Source organism: Coregonus lavaretus (genome assembly GCF_964263955.1).
Source record: "Coregonus lavaretus genome assembly, chromosome: 26".
Classification (NCBI taxonomy): domain Eukaryota; kingdom Metazoa; phylum Chordata; class Actinopteri; order Salmoniformes; family Salmonidae; genus Coregonus; species Coregonus lavaretus.
In genome coordinates, this window is record NC_140013.1 from 30,125,423 (window position 1) to 30,137,451 (window position 12,029).

A 12,029-nucleotide genomic window follows, 5' to 3' on the forward strand; every position below is an offset into this window, starting at 1 on the left:
TATTTTCAACCAGAACTATCAGGAAGTAACCCTAATCACATTTTTTAAAACACTTTTATCAGCTGTTGTACAATATGATATCAAATAGTTTTGACTGCACTGGGCCTTTAAAATGTGGGCAAACAAGTTTTCAGCTTTCAATCTAATTTAGGGGCAGTCAGATTTCAAGACACCCAAATTCACTCTAAATACACAAGAAAATCTGCAGGATAAAAAGCAATAAAATCAAACATTAAAATAAGTAAGTAGGCTATATTAAAGTACACTAAACATAAGGACAGACTAACCATGGAGAACACTAAACATGATGACAGACTAACCAGGGAAGTGAATTTAACAGAGGTTAAAGCTAAGACAATGTAGATTCTGGGTCAGTATGTGTGAAGAGGTGTGGCTTTAGTCTGGACTTGAATAGTAGACCTACGCTATTTTTGCATTGTAAACACATTTTTTAAAATATTTTTATGTTTTCCCAGATTAACAGTGTTATGCAGCCCAGGCCTATCTAGCCTACTGCATAAATTATATTTGTTAGCTCACAGCATCACAAGATGACGTAGGCAACATAAACACTTACAATTAAAGTAAGATTGTGCAGGTGATCGAAATGGATGAAGAAGACAAGGTAAATATAGTGAGTTAATAAAATGAAACGGTGTAGCCTTCAGCGTTGTAGGCTACTGCCTCCACCCGCAGGCCCAGGCTTTAGTGCCCCTGCATAGGTCAATACAAGCGTAGAAGCCACGGGACGAGTCCACGTTGCAGCTCTCACTTTCTCTCGCTACGGTATGGCTTACAATAACATATTTGGTGGGGTTTGGCAGCCAATAACAGGATTTGATTGAAAAGCTGGTTTTGATTGGGACTAAATCAAAGAATAGAACGATATTGAAATGAATATTATTAACAAATACTTCCTAGAAGATGTTGACTAGCGTCTAAGATTTTTGGTTCGACCTAAGGCTACTAATGACTAGGACAGACCAATCAACTGGATCCTACACAGTATGCCTACATGTCGTACCTAAATAAACCCACAAGAGAGACAATATTGCAAAGGCAGAACCACATGTTTCTGTCTTTTGACCAATGATTGGTTTTGACCTGCGGAGAGTGATGAAATTATGGGCAGTGTAATTGTTCGATTGAAGGCGTAGGGGTAGGCTATCGAAAACGTTTGACGGGGAAATCTCTCTCAATATTGGCTAGTCCTACTGAATGGGCAAGTAACCTTTCCCGCGCTCCTCCCAAAAATACTATTTGTGATGTCATAAAGGTCTAACGTTCCATGACGTAGCATGTAGCCCAAAATTACAGTCCCTGCCTGCAATATTGTCTGCACACTCGACTTGAACTCAACTTGAATGATTTTCGAGATATAAAATAGCTTGAATGGATGAAGAAAATGTAGGTTAAATGACTTCATATAATATTGGGGGAAAGTAAAAAAGAAAGAAAAAAGTAATCTAAACTGATATTTCTTGTAAAAAGCTATAATATATTGCAAAACAGATGTACCATTCTCTATAAAGTCAATCACCAGCTTAGCTCTGATATGGCTGTAGCTCTATTTATGATGTCCTATGCAAAGATCTACTCTGACGTTGACCTATTATTACCTATTGGAATGTCTGTCCTTCAGGTAGTACAGAGGGAGGAGGGTGATCCTCAGAGGGAAGGACAGGAAGTTGTTGAGGAAGAACCGGTGGCCCCGCCCAAGAAGGAGGCCAAGAAGGGAAGGAAGGTAAGAAGCAGGAGTGACCGGGCACATAGGCCTACTGGGCTGCCCTCTGCACCTGATAGCAGGACTACCATAGAGATCTATATATCTCTATGATAATAATACACCCGTTTTCAAAACGTGTTTTAAGAGCTGCTTTGACCTGATTCATAAAGTGTCTCAGAGTAGGAGTGCTGATCTAGGATCAGTTTTGCATTTGAGATCATAATGAATACGATTATTTGGGCAAGGTTGAGCCCACACCTTATCTGATGCACTTTATGTATACAGGCCCTGGTGTAACATGTCTGCCATCATTTGAGATCTGCAATCTGTTCTGTTCTATCCTAGGCAAAAAGGAAGAGTAGTGGCAAGAAGTCAGGGAAGCAGGGCACCAACAACGATGCAGGTCAGAGATTAGCCTACTATATTGGTTCTCTATTCTGTCTGTGATGTGCAGGTTGTGTTATCCATTTTCAATGAAACTGTAGTCTACTGTAATCAGTAAGAAAGGTTACATAGATAGCTTTATTCAAATAGGCCTATTGTAAAAGCCTAAAACAGTTAAGTCAGAGTATTAAGAGATAAAATGTCTGATTTTTCTTTAATTTTGTTTCTACTCCCTCTACGGCAATCACATCTTTAGTCTCCAGGAATAAACACCTGGACAGAGGATCTGTAATTGAGCTCCTGGAGACGAAAGCAGTTAAGGCTGCATTTGGCCCAGGCAACAAGGATGAGATGGAGTACTCCTACCCAATCCTCATCTCATTCCTGCGCAATCTTACTGATGAGTATGTTAACTTCACATGTTCAACATTTATGAACTCTTATGCAGTGGGAACTAAACACTAACTAAAACACTTCTTTTTTATTTTCTAGGCAGTGGCAAGTGATCTACAAAGGACAAAAAAACCCTGTAAGTTTCTCCATCTTTCTTTGACCTTTGATGTGTCATTAATCTGTTGAATTCAGAGAGAGGGATTAGCCATCAAGTTATATTCTGTTACTCATGTTCATTGCTCTGTCAGACTTCATCAAACTTTGAATTCAGTCACAGACAAGAATAACAATGTTGATCAAATGCATTCTGTTCGATCTAGAATACTTTACATCACAGTTCCATTGAAAAGCCTGTTTTTGTTCTGTTTGTTCAAAACAGATGACGAAGGAACAGCTTGCCAAATTGTGCAAGACAATTGTAACCTTCATCACACAGAGCACCCTGCAGATCCTGCTGCCGGCCCTGGCCGGCGTACTGGGGGTGACGGGCTTTGCTGAGGACCAAACTGACTCAACCAAGAGGGGCGGCAGTGCAAGATCCTTTACAGCCTTTGATCAGGAAAGACTGGAGCTCATCCAGGAAGTTAAATATCTGCCGAAGAAGTTGTATAAGGGCGGCACAGGGGCTCAACGTCTCAGGTCCCTAACACCCTCTTCGAAGAGGTATGTTCCCCTCAAGGTTTACATGTATGGATTTCACCTAGCTCATCTATCCCAGTTTGTTAGCCAATGCATTTTATGCTATCTAATGTAGTACAGAATGTAATGTATCAACCTTTGAGCAGATTAGAATTAATGAGCATGAAAAGAGATCAAAAGGACATGTAAATATTTAGAATACTAAAATTACAATGCTTGATCGATTTGCCAAGTTCAGACAGGAATTATCATGCTTTGTTTGTTCGTTTTAAAGTTCCCAGACCTCAGTGAAAGTCCACCTGGGAATGCCAGAGGACAGAATCATCAAAAGTGTCCAGGAGCAACTCTCTGACCATAATATCCTGTCCTCTTGCCCACCTGAGCTGACCGTTGGTCTTATCAAGGTGGTGGTCAAACAGCTTAACTTGGCCCTCTCTATGACTATCAGCAGAGCCATTTCAGGGCGGTCCTCCCCTATTGCTTCTGGTACCCAGGCCGCTGAACAGATGGTCAACATGGTCCAGAAGTGTTTTGATGATCATGCCACTCCAGAGGACCAGAGCTCCACCTCTGAATTAGAGTCGTGCATTCCACCTGCAACAGAAGAGGTGATGACTGTTATCGCAGACATGGTGGATGAATTGGAAAAAGAAGATCCGGAATTGGCTAAGGTGCTTCGAGAAGTGGCTGTGAAAGTTAAAATGTTGGCATCTGGCAGTGACCTTGCAGTGGAGCACCTGGATGCTCAAGACTCTCCTGTTCCAGAGGAGCTGAACATAATATGTACATCTTGCAATGAAATGACGCAAAATCTTGGCACTCTGTTTGGTGCAAAGTTCAAGACCAAAGCCTCAAAGGCTGTGAGTGAAATTCTTGTGAGAAGGTTTAGGAGCGGTATCTCTGGTATGGTTCAACCTTCTCATTCGTTTAGTACCACTCCAAGCTTGACGAATGCATCTGGCCCATCTGACAGGATCCTTGATTCTGCGGCCACTGGGCTCATACAGACCAAAGTAGATTCTGAGGCATCACAAATAATTGATAACTTTGTTGAAGATGTCAAGGACATTGTGCAGCATGCTGAATTAGATCAGCCAACAAGCACCCAGAGAGATCCCCAAGTAGGACACTGTACAACAAAGAGGAAACCCTTCCATGTAGCTTGTAGACTCTGCGACAGGCTTCAGGCAAAGCTGAACTTATGGAAAAAGTTGACTCCAGTGATGTGCTTCTGGAGCACACTGACTCCAGTGATCTGCCCGTTTCAATCCTGAGCTTGCCTTCACCATGTAGGAGTGAATCTCCTATATCAGAATGCAATTCATCTTCTTTATCTGATGGACGTGATTCAACTGGCTCTGTAGAAGAGAAAACACCAGAGCAACCTGAAACCTGTAAGAGCGAGGCAATACTGCAAGAGGTCAACTCAATAGGACTTGGTGCTCTCCGTAAATGCCAAAGTGAGAACTCTCAACCATTACTGTCTCTCTGTGATTCAAACCTGGTGCCCTGCACCAAAGAGGTCTTGTCCCAGATTGTGGACATCTATAGATCAGATCAGGAATGCACATCATCTGTTGCAGAGAGTTTCTTTTACAACTCCCTTGAAGTCTATGACTTTTTGGACGGTGTCATGTCTTACCTAGAAGACATGCCTGTGTCCGGTTCCTCTGCGTTGGAGGGATTAAGAGATACTCCAGCCTCAGTCATTGAGAAGCTCTCCAGTGAAGAGTTCCAGATGAACGCTACCAACAAAGTGCGAAAAATACTGATCAAATCAATCAGTAGCTTTCCCAGCAAAGTCAGTTCCAGCCAGCTAGATTCTCAGATGTTGCCAGCAACATCAACAATTTCCTCGAGGCATACCGATTTAACTGCTTTTGAAATCGTTGGATCAATTACAAATGACATAAAGAGCCTTTTCCCACGCACAGAGTCTTCTACTACTCTATGGCAGGCAGACTCTATGCTTCAACAGAGTTATGAAAAAACCTCAGAATACACTGAGGCCGCACCCGAAGGCTCCCAGTCTGGTGTGGAAGTATCTGAGAAGAAGATCTGGACAACTGCAAAGACTATTTATCACAATGTGAAGACAAAGATTAGGAATTATTTCACATGGCGAAAGCAAGCCAAAGTAACAAAGGCTCAAGCCAAAAATACCCTCAGCCATATTCTGGTTTCAATTCAGAAAGAGCTGTCAAAATCTGACCAAATGGTGACTGCAGGAGAGCTTTCACAAATAGAGAATGTGGTTGGAATGATCCTGGACGATATTGAGAAGGTAAGCAGTGAATGTGATGAGGAACTGGTCTATCCAGCACCACAGCGTCCTTCTTCCTCGTTGTCATCCTCATCTGCCAGATCACAGAAGTCAGAGTGGGAATTTGCACTCCCTGGAATTCCCATCCCTTCTGAATTACCAGCGAGTACTACTCAGCCCATTGTAAGATGCTCAGTCATCGACATGGGCAAATCTACTAAGACAAAAACATCAGTGTGTAATGCCAGGGAAAGCATGTCTGCAATAGTGGATACCATTTTAAAGGATGTATATCCAGAGGAAGAAGGGGAGGTTGCATCCCACCCTGATCTAACAGCTGCAATAGCAAGACTTGAGGAGCTCATATCTCAGGATAGGATTGGTGCTCTCTCCTGTGATCTTACTCACCAAGTCAACCGCATCATTTCTGAGAGTAACTTGACCCCTCTGGTTCTGACAGTGGCGGCTGGAAAGAGTGCATCCCATACAATCCTTACTAAACTGAAGAGGAATGACAAGAAGTTGGGGAAACCCACAGCTTACGAGCTGGTTCAGCTGTTTGCAGAGGAGTCTGTGAAGCGTCTCCTGCTTCCTAGCCTTGTGCCATCTTTAGCTTCAATGAGTTGGGCTCAGAGAGTCAGTGTGACGGCTAGCGTATCTGAAGATAGGATTTCATGCTCTTTGTCTACATCAGCATTTAGTGACACAGTCAGTCTGTTTAACAAAGTAATGGTAAGCCAGGTCATGGACTCTGTGGTTTCTGATGCACAAAGCAGAGAGTCATCTCCAACCAGAACTGTAACTGATATAGGCAGTCTACTGAGTGTTAAGTCCTCCCCTCTGCCATCTTTTCCCGCCATCAGCATGGCAACAAGTGAGACCTCCAATGCTGCACGAGGCTTTGAGGCCAACATAGATGCTGAGGAAAGAGATACCACCAGTTGTTCCGGTGTAGCTCAGAGCATTGTTTGTGATCAGAAGTCAACCAGTCCGGATGTTGTCAAAGATGTCTCGCTTTCAACCCCATCCACTGATAACTTAAGCGGTGATGATGACTTTACCGGCCTCATCAGCATGTTAGTGGTGAGACTTCTGTCAAAAATCCAAACCCAAACTGATCTGTACCCAGTTGACGTCACAAGACCTGATTCCAAAAGTTATAGCTGCCTTCTGTGCATGGTCAGGCTGCTCTGAGACCCAAGCTTATCCCAAGAACTTGAAGAGTCATAAAATATACAGCACCGTCTACAAACATCTGTTGAAGGAGTTTGGCTCAGAGAAGATCCTCCAACTGGCCGTGTCGACTCAGGACTCTACATTCAGTAGGATTCTTGTGAAGTCTCTGAGCAAGGAGATTCTCCACAGTTGTAACGAGGCATCAAGGGCAGCCTCAAGAACATATTTCGAAGCCACCCGGCCTGAGGCTCTTCCCATGGCTGAGGATGTGAAGGCTACCAGAGGGAAGCTGTCTTTCCTACAAAGGCTTGCCAGGCTGAAAATCAACTTAAAGGTACATCAAACTTATTTAAGTTAACAATTGTGTCAATGTGAGTAAACAATGTTATTTCGAGAAAATGTAAAACCATCCATTAATTCCAAAACCATTTATAAATCTTGGTGTGCTGGTGTGTAAGATGTGATTTGTTATTACCATGAGGTTGTTCAGCTGTGACTGTTGTTTTGACATGTTTTTGTCTTTCAACTCTTTCTTAGCCATTCAAGATCGGGAACAAGAAGGATTCCAAGAAGAATTCCTGCCACTCTGAATCTAAAGACCAGACTACTGCTGAAGATAGCATGTGTAAGTCCATACAGCAGGACATTTACTGTTTGAGATATTGGTGTACAAAGATGCTATTGCAAAAATATTAAACCCTATATACAGTACATTATATATTATCGATAGTGATCTTATGTAAAATGATTTCTAATTTCTAAACCTCAAGATGCTGGTTCTCATTTATTTGTGAAAGTAATGAGTTGAAACTAAGAATACAATATAACATAATTTCTAAATTAAAGTGCATGTCAACTCTCTCTCTTCTGTAGTGCCCAGCATAGTGGCACATGCTGCCACATCTGGACTCCCAGAGGATCTTCCCTCCACCTCTCAACAGGAGAAGCCTCACAAAGCTCCCCTTCTAATCAGGATGTTTTCTGCCATCTCCATAGGCCTATCCAAGCCATTCAAACGGTCTTCAACGCAGGCTTAATACAGCGATTTCCTTTAATACAGTAATATTTGCATTGAATTGATAGCCTTTGTCTTCATTTACAGTGGGGGAAAAAGTATTAAGTCAGCCACCAATTGTGCAAGTTCTCCCACTTAAAAAGATGAGAGAGGCCTGTAATTTTCATCAGGTACACGTCAACTATGACAGACAAAATGAGAAAAAAAATTCCAGAAAATCACATTGTAGGATTTGTAATGGATTTATTTGCAAATTATGGTGGAAAATAAGTATTTGGTCACCTACAAACAAGCAAGATTTCTGGATCTCACAGACCTGTAACTTCTTCTTTAAGAGGCTCCTCTGTCCTCCACTCGTTACCTGTATTAATGGCACCTGTTTGAACTTGTTATCAGTATAAAAGACACCTGTCCACAACCTCAAACAGTCACACTCCAAACTCCACTATGGCCAAGACCAAAGAGCTGTCAAAGGACACCAAAAACAAAATTGTAGACCTGCACCAGGCTGGGAAGACTGAATCTGCAATAGGTAAGCAGCTTGGTTTGAAGAAATCAACTGTGGGAGCAATTATTAGGAAATGGAAGACATACAAGACCACTGATAATCTCCCTCGATTTCTGGGGCTCCACGCAAGATCTCACCCCGTGGGGTCAAAATGATCACAAGAACGGTGAGCAAAAATCCCAGAACCACACGGGGGGACCTAGTGAATGACCTGCAGAGAGCTGGGACCAAAGTAACAAAGCCTACCATCAGTAACACACTACGCCGCCAGGGACTCAAATCCTGCAGTGCCAGACGTGTCCCCCTGCTTAAGCCAGTACATGTCCAGGCCCGTCTGAAGTTTGCTAGAGTGCATTTGGATGATCCAGAAGAGGATTGGGAGAATGTCATATGGTCAGATGAAACCAAAATAGAACTTTTTGGTAAAATCTCAACTCGTCGTGTTTGGAGGACAAAGAATGCTGAGTTGCATCCAAATAACACCATACCTACTGTGAAGCATGGGGGTGGAAACATCATGCTTTGGGGCTGTTTTTCTGCAAAGGGACCAGGACGACTGATCCGTGTAAAGGAAAGAATGAATGGGGCCATGTATCGTGAGATTTTGAGTGAAAACCTCCTTCCATCAGCAAGGGCATTGAAGATGAAATGTGGCTGGGTCTTTCAGAATGACAATGATCCCAAACACACCGCCCGGGCAAGGTCCTGGAGTGGCCTAGCCAGTCTCCAGATCTCAACCCCATAGAAAATCTTTGGAGGGAGTTGAAAGTCTGTGTTGCCCAGTGACAGCCCCAAAACATTACTGCGCTAGAGGAGATCTGCATGGAGGAATGGGCCAAAATACCAGCAACGGTGTGTGAAAACCTTGTGAAGACTTACAGAAAACGTTTGACCTGTGTCATTGCCAACAAAGGGTATATAACAAAGTATTGAGAAACTTTTGTTATTGACCAAATACTTATTTTCCACCATAATTTGCAAATAAATTCATTAAAAATCCTACAATGTGATTTTCTGGATTTTTTTCTCTCCTTTTGTCTGTCATAGTTGACGTGTACCTATGATGATAATTACAGGCCTCTCTCATCTTTTTAAGTGGGAGAACTTGCACAATTGGTGGCTGACTAAATACTTTTTTTCCCCCACTGTATATTCCCCTGTTAACACATTTATTAGAAAATAATGTGTATTTTTAGGTTAGTCTATTATGCAGTCATAGTCATAGTGTATGATAAATAGAGTAATGTTGTCCTGAATACTGTATAGAACATGCCTATCCACACACACACATACTGACCCTGGCATTAGTGTGATTAATGGAACACACACAGTACTTCAGATATGTCCCACAACCAACATTCAACCAGATATAAGTGATTCTGTCTAAAATAAATGTACTGTAAAATAAACCATACTTAATTTACAAATAATAAAAAAAATACATGATGCAGGACACTCAGTGACAAGGGAATGAACTGGTTTAACTTCTCAAACAGAAACACACACATTTCCATTTTCTGTGGATAGCCTACATTTACATTTTCTGTATGCTAGTGTGACCTTAGACCTGTAGATTGCAGTAAAGGTCTACTTTTGCTGCAGATCCACTTCTACAGCACAAACCTCTCTGGACAAGTAGCCTACACATTTGTATCTAGTGAGAGTGTGTGTGTGTGGCAAGAGACTGAATATTGCAATACACTTTTATGATAACAGATTAATTCTGTAGCACAGCTATAGTTTTTTTTAAATGCCAAATGTACCTGCAGCATGCTACTGGCTACATATGCTTTTCTGAGTGACTTGTGTTGTGAGAGGAGAACCAGAATTCAAACAAAAACTCCTGGATTACATGTAATAATATTGTTAGCAGTGGCGGCTGGCCGATAGAGGGCGCTAGGGCGCCGCCCCCTTAAATAAAATTATTTTAAAAAATAAAATAAAAAATAAATAAAAATAATAATAATAATAATAAAAACATCAGTATGTCAATATTTGTGTGTTTGAAATATGGAATGCACACAGTAATATGTGTAAGATATGATAGAAAATCATATTCGCAACCTTTCCTCTGCCTGTCAAACGCCCCGTCAGCTCTGGGCGATACAGAAAGTGCCCCGAGGAGGCGGGTCTACGTAGCAGTTAAGCCAATTGCTAATTTAAGATATGAATGTATGACATAAAATGTAGCCAATCAGCGATCTTAAATCGAATCCAAGGAGGGCGATTATTTTATCGCCCCAAGCTCGCCCCTGATAAAATAAGGACCGGGCTCCAGTGGCGCCATTTTTACTAGACGACAATGGCGAGCGCAAACGTTACTCCTCCAAGACCCAACCCTAACTCGGTGAAATCTCTCCTCCAAGATCCGTTTGAGAGGAGAACTTTGTCAGAGAAAGTTCGGGTGAAAGAGCTGGGCCCAGATCAACCTGACCTCTCAATCAGACAGCAGGCTAGCGAGAAAGGGAAGCAGTATATGCGCGGCTTCTCCCGTAGCTGGTACACCAGGAAGGCTTGGCTAGCTGGGTGCACTGATGCTAATGCTTTATTTTGCTTTCCGTGCTTGCTTTTTAAAACGACGGGGTCAGATTCAGCATGGACAGGTACCGGAGTGAGGGATATGAAGCACCTGTCAGAGAAGGTAAAGAAACATGAGAACACCAGGGCACACATGGACAACTCTGTAAAGCTAGCTGTATTAGGAAGGGTGAACATTGCTACGCAGCTGGATGACGGCCACAGGATTGCTGTGGCCGTCATATATAAAAGTCACTGGTTGTGTGTTGAGGGGGAATTACAGTGAGTTAAGAAGTCTGATTGCAAGTTATCAAATTAAACTTTATTTTTTGGACCCAGGGCCTCAATTCCCTCTTTGTGTGGGGACAGCGCATCTGACGAGCAGCAACAGCCCATCAAGCGACGGAGGATGCTGGGACCAGGAGAACAACAGAGGTTGGCTATAGAGGTAAGTTGTGATGTAATTGTCAGTGTTTCCCCCTAGAACTTTTTTCAGGCCTGGTAGTATGTAGCCAAAACCCTGAACAATCAGCACCTTGGTAATCATATACTTGAGTTGGACATAGGCATGTGTCAGTCAGGATCACTTGCATCAAAATAGCTTAATTGCAAATTAAAGCTGATGATGTATCTTTTACAGGTATGTGATACCATCCTGAGTCATGCCAAAGAGAGGTTCTCCTTCACCCAGCACCTCATCAGCGCAACACTATTGCACGGAGAGTTGTTCCCACAACACAGTGTGAAGTTCCCCGATACAGCGCTTGAAACAACCGTGGAGGCGTACCCCATGTTGAACAAGGCCAAGCTCAAAACCGAACTGTCCCTCATCTATGAGAACAGTGAGTTCAAGGCTTGTAGTGGTGCAGTGCCCCTGTACCAGTTCTTCATGGAGAACAACCTTCAGAGCACTTTCACAGACTGCCAGCCTCCTCAAGATCCTCATCACCACACCCATGACAACTGCTGAGTCAGAAAGGTGCTTCTCTACACTGAAAAGGATCAAGACCTTCCTGAGAAACAGCATGACACAGGATCGCCTGAACGCTCTGGCCATGCTCTCCATGGAGAAGAAACTTGTCAGGGACATTCCTGACTTTAATCAAAGGGTCATTGAGAGGTTTGCCACTCAGAAGGACAGACGGGCAAAATTCCTGTACAAATAAGATGACAGACACACACACACAGAGCAGCTCTGGCCGCATGTTTCTTTGTATATAGTTGACCTTAGCATAAAAAATCCAGTTATATATGGTACTCTAGAAAGTCTTAATAGTGTCTTTGCTAATATTACTGTATATATGTTGTTTTGTATCAATTAATTGTTGCAGTTCTGGAGCACATTAACAATTAGTCACATTTAGTATGATCATAAAATACTGTATGCTATTCTTCCAGTCAAAGGTTT

General features: G+C 42.5%; 2 long non-coding RNA genes and 1 pseudogene across 3 annotated transcripts in view; all 3 read left to right on the forward strand.

Annotated features, from left to right (window-relative positions):
- Positions 1-12,029, forward strand: part of LOC311101895 (neurofibromin-like) — a 178,213-nt pseudogene that overhangs the window by 66,213 nt on the left and 99,971 nt on the right. The window lies entirely within an intron of this gene.
- On the forward strand, positions 2,026-2,628 carry LOC311101828. The gene is made up of 3 exons (XR_014609953.1): positions 2,026-2,129; positions 2,367-2,514; positions 2,603-2,628. It is a non-coding gene; the product is annotated as an uncharacterized lncRNA (long non-coding RNA).
- Positions 5,489-7,693, forward strand: LOC311101303. The gene is made up of 3 exons (XR_014609909.1): positions 5,489-6,915; positions 7,119-7,206; positions 7,455-7,693. It is a non-coding gene; the product is annotated as an uncharacterized lncRNA (long non-coding RNA).